Below are 5,761 nucleotides of genomic sequence, written 5' to 3'. Positions count from 1 at the left end.
CGCACATGGTGATCAGAAAGAGGAGAGAGAGAGACTTCACACTCCAGGTATCAAATATATACCCCATAGCCATGCCTCCAATGAACCACTTTCTCCAGCTACACTCCACCTGCCTCTAGTTACCACTCAATTAATCCCATCATGGATTAATCCACTGATTAGGTTAAGGCTGACCCAATCATTTCTTCTCCAAACCTTCCTGCATTGTCTTACATGTGAGATTTGGGGAGAAACAACATCTAAACCAGATAGATAGATAGATAGATAGATAGATAGATAGATAGATAGATAGATAGATAGATAGATAGAGATAGAGATAATTTAAAAAAATCCTGATGAGAGTTTGAAATGCTATGAGAACAAAAGGAAACATGAGCTAGTGTCATTCAAATTCCTAGGGAGGATAAAATAGACCCCAGGAATTCAGTAAGATCTGGAAATTATGTCAGAATAGTGAGTAGATATGCTATAATACTTTGATGATAAAGGAAAATGTCCTTTCATGAGTGAAAAAGACCCAATGACTCTAGGTGCCAAATTATATGGGTGACGCCATAATCCGTTTCCAGCCCCACACAGTGTGAGCATTGGGAGTGTAGATGTTGGATGTATCTACAGAAATCACACATATGCACACACATACACCAATACACACATACACAAATGCAATATAAAACATATGTGGATAAGGGAAGGTTTACAGAGCAGGTTTTCAAATGCATTAGAGAAAGGCCCAATGTTCACAGATTTTTTAAGATAATTTTTATTTATTAATTGGAATTAGATCTAAAAAGCCCACAAATGTGCTTCTATCTGAACAATAAAGAAATAACCTCCTATATGGTAAGTCATGAAATCTAAGGACACATTTTTTAATCCAAAATAGTTTCATATTCAGAGTCATATAATGTAGGAAATGGCTCTTAGAATGCTTGTGTTGATGTCCTACAAGACTAGGTCAGAGCAGGATGATAGGAGCAAATGATCTGAATTGAGACACTGCCTATCCCCATGCAACTCATTGATTTTTTGGCAAATTAGGAGAGTGGAACTAAGAAATCCCAGGACTCTGATAACATATATATCCAATTTTCCCACTGATCAATTGAAAATTAGCTTTTTATTTTAATAAGAGTAAGAGTTTTGTTTTGTTTTGTTTTCCCCCAGAATGAGCACAGGCTTTCCTTACCTAGTTTCAATCTTTTTATATAAGTAAAGGGATTCTAGCCTATGGACTTTGCTATAAAAGACTTTTCTCTAAGATTGTTGACTTACAGAATGAGTCCATTTTCAGGACTGGGGTTGTGGGTCAGTGGTAGAGCACTTGTCCAACATGTGTAAGACACTGAATTCGATACTCAGCACCACATATAAATAAATTTAAAAAAAGGTCAATTGATAACTAAAAAATATTTTAAAAGAAGAATGAGTCCATTTTTAGAGTAGAAAATTTAAGCGATTATGAATATATACACACACACACTCAGATACCAAATTTTCTAAAAGCATCTGAGAAATTATAATACAAAATCATCTTAAAGGTTGAAAACATTTATTTTGTTATATCCTTATATTATTTTGATTTTTATGCCATCAAGAAACAATGCTATTCATTTTATAAATTGGAAATTTACTTATAAAGGATCTTATGAAGGAACATGTTCTATGGTTAGTCAACTCAGTTTCTTAACTCTGTAACCTTTGTTTTGTTTTGTGTCTGTTTTGGTACTGGGGATTGAACCCAGGACCTCAGACTTGCTAGGAGAGTGCTCCAATATTATATTTATATATAATATTGAGATAACCTCAACTGGATCAACTCAATTTCTAAGACTCTGGGTGGTATGTATCACATATTTAACTGAGAACACCAGGATACGAAAAAGGAATCTAACTTCCGGATGAGGAAAAGCAAATTAGAAGTTTTAGGGAATTTAAAATTTTCTCCCAATCTTGTCTGGTGAGGACAATTTGTACTTTGTATTGTATGTAGTTAGAAAAAATAGCCAAGGAGAGTGTGTATACAGATTGAGTTAAATCCATTTAAGGTGGAGGGGTTATTCATTTTATGTATGTATGTATGTATGTATGTATGTATGTATTTATAGTTTTTGTAGTTTAAAGTTCTCCTCAGTGACTCTTTCACATGAGGAACTGTTGAATGTCCTTCCTGCCTGCCTGCCTTTCTTCCTTCCTTCATTCTCTACCTATCTCACATTTTCTACATCAACCTAAATTATTCTTGTCTCCTTTTTCTTTCTGTCCATTGAGGGCTTTATATATGTATTTATTTGCTTGTTTGTTTGTTTCTAAGGTGGTAAAGAACACCCAAGTGAGTTCATTCAAGTCCAGGGTTATTGCCTTATGAGAGAAGCCTAAATCCTTTTTTGTGTATCCACAGAAATTTGGTGCTAACCATGTCATCTCAACTTCCTTACTGCAAATTCATTTCTAGTGACCTGAAACTGAACCTCTGAGATTCTGAGAACTTCTGGGATTGGCCTTGTTCTTTTGATATGTATGCATCCCTAAACTGTTGAAGGAGAGATTTGTACCATTGTTTTCCAAATAAAGCAAATTAAAGTCTAATGGGATTTCACTGTGGGAGAGTAGAGGGCTGTATTCACTATTGGACTTCAATTTGATCACAAGCACAGTTATTAATATATAAAAAAGAGTCAGTTCTTTACTTTCAAATGCTAATATATTATCCTAAAAATTCTTAGAATATAGTACTCTGTTGTTGGCTGCAGTTAGGACTTTTACTGGATGCCCCCTAAGGTTATAGAATAATAAAAGTTCCCTGTGCTAAAAGTTTTCTATTGAACTTTTTCATATTCAAAGAAAAGACTTAAACCAAGGACACTGGTTCTAATTTATAAAGATGTTTTAGGTTTTGCATTTGAAAATAAAATGTAAAATAAAAAGTAAAATGCTTAATTATTTTTGTATTTTTATTTTAAAGATTGTAGTTTTTTTTAATGAAATATAGTTAACTGAGAGTGGTACTTTCCAACTAAGATACAATAGTTACTTTAATAAACATTCCTAGAATTTAGTTTTTGGCCTATAAAAATTCACAAATTTAATGGTGGACAAACTAGACACTATTTTATTATATCAAAAAGTAGAGTTAAGTTTTCTCACCAGTTCTTAAAAAATAATACAATTGTTATGAAAAACAAATGCAGTGTATGACTAATGAACAATCTAACTTAATCTAGATTAATGTCCTCAATATTCTCTGAATATAAAATAAATTGGTTCCCTGAATATAAAAAAAATATCTCAATGATGAGTGATTAACTACAAAAAAAGGAAGAAAAAGGAAAGACAATATACAGAGGAGAAAGTGTTTGAGTGTGTGATGGCCTAAGGCAAGGAGCAATACTGCTACTTGGAGGAATAAAGAAAGTTCTGTATGGAAAGAGATAATGGGAGAATGTTGGAAAGATAAAGCTGAAGAGTGAAGAAGACAACAGATAATGCTGGACTTTGTTGTACATCTGAAAATCTAGGAACCATTGAAAGATTGTACACAAGAAACACATTCAAAGATGCATTAGTAAATGATTGATTTTCCTGTTCTGTAGAGAGAGGATTTGAGAAACAAAAAAGAAGAGGGAACTTTTATCAGGTTGTTGCCTTAATACAAGGAACAGATGATGATAGCTTGGATTAAGACACTGGCAGAGAAGATGCTGAGAGATGGAAAATTTGAGAGCTATTTATGAGGCAAAATCAATGCAGTTCAGGCTTCCCTGAAATGATGGGGGAGGAGAGAAAGGAAAGCACCTTGAAGGATTCTTAGGTTTCCAACTCAATCAGATGATCATCGTATGATTCATTCAGAAGACAGCCAGTAGAGGAAGATGCTGTAAGTTCACTTTGGGACATGGAAACACAAATAGGCAGTTGCATATAGGATTAGAATTAAATCAGAGGGCTGAGAGGTAGACATATATTTACATAGTAAGTTTCAGGGTAAATGATTGAAAACTGTGGTCATCAATGTGGTTTGAACACTTAATTGAAGACCTTTGAATTAGGAGGTGTCTATGACTTTTGACAAAGTACACAGATATTGAACAATTAAAGACTGAAACAGAAGAAAATAGATGATCTAAGCGATTGAGAAGGGAGCGTTTAAGGGATAAGTAGTACTAGGTGAGTACAATATTCAATACAGATATATGCTGTAGTTATTATTATTATTAATATTATTAATTTTTAGAAGTAGTATTAATGTTGGTGTGAAAATCTAAAATATCGGCAAAGTGACCTCTGAAAAATATTTACTGCATGTGTTTTAGTCAACTTTTGCTTTGCTATGATCAATATACCTGAAAAGAACAATTTAGTGGAGAAAAAATTTATTTGGGATCATGGTTTCAGAGTTCTCAAGTCCCTGGTTGGCCCATTCCATAGTTCAGGGCCTGAGATGGTACAGAACATCATGACAGAAGGGCATGGCTGGAAAAACAGCTCAGGAATGGCAACAGGAAGCAGATGAATGAGAGTTCTGATCACCAGGGACAAGAGCATGCCCCCAGTTACCTGCTTCCCACAGCTGCACCCTACCTGCCTACAGTTAACACCAAGTTAATCCATCCCAGTGAATTAATCCATTGATTAGGTCATACCTCTCATAATGTAATCATTTCACTTCTGATGATTCTTTCTCACTCACACATGAACTCTAGAGGGACAATTCATATCTGAATCATAACAGCATGTAATCAAGACTTTTTAAGTATAGGAGTCAGTAGGCAGGTTAGAATTTTACAGGGCTGGGGCCTTCTAGGAAACTGAGTCAGTGTGAAGACCCCCTCCCCACCCAGCTTTAAATTCTGATTCTTGGGATCAAGTCAGAGTGATTTTAGGCATGTTATTTAGAGTAATAAGCAAGAGTTTATTAGAAAGGAAAGGGGAAAGGGAACACATTCAAGGGTGAGAGTGGGTCCTCTCAGAGAGGAAAGAGTGTATCTTTCCTACCCACCAACTTTTTTGGGTCCCATGGAAGTTTCCAGAAAGTTCCATTAACCTCTTAACTTTGACAGCAAGATGACATCAGACTTTCAAGTCCTTGCTGCCATGACAACTCCAGGTCATTTAGCCCCATGCCGTTTGGTTCTAATTGGAGCTCCTTCTTATAGATTTTATGGTCAGGGGAATTAGCCTTCTCTCCCTGAGTTCTGTGATCTGGTCTGTGTAATTGTCATAAAGTCCCCCACTTCAGATCACTGTGTTCCTCTCACTGGCCTTATTTGGGGCCTACATTTCTCCTGCAGATAAAAGGCCTTTTCCTGAAGAATGTAACACATCCTGTCTACTTAAGCCAGGCAGAGCTGCAGGTAAATTGCTTTTATTAAAAGAGAAAGCATGTGGGGGTCAGCACAGTGGGCCCATTTTATAGAACTAATCCCTTAGCCTTATGTACCCATGGCTCATGTCTCTCTGTCCCCTCTCAGAGTAAAATGAAGAATGAGAGAATGATGTTGAAAATTATTTAAGAATATGGGCTGGGAAGATTTTTTTCTACCAGGCCGACAGCTAGTAGAAATTTGTCTTTGAAGGAATTTTTTTTTTTTTGATCACTTAAGTTTAGAGGGGTTCCAGCCTTTTGAAATGACAATGGAGAAGATAAAGAAAATAAATAGAATGTGGTATAAAGAAAAGAGGACTGAGGTTAATTGTGTAATTAGGCAAAAAGGAGGCAGGAACAGCTAAAATGCATAGCTTCTCTGCTGCTAACAAGGAG

The sequence above is a fragment of the Marmota marmota genome, unplaced genomic scaffold (assembly GCF_001458135.2).
Source record: "Marmota marmota marmota unplaced genomic scaffold, marMar, whole genome shotgun sequence".
In the NCBI taxonomy this organism is placed as follows: Eukaryota; Metazoa; Chordata; class Mammalia; order Rodentia; family Sciuridae; genus Marmota; species Marmota marmota.
The sequence above is the reverse complement of the archived record's forward strand: the minus strand, read 5'-3'. Positions refer to the sequence as shown.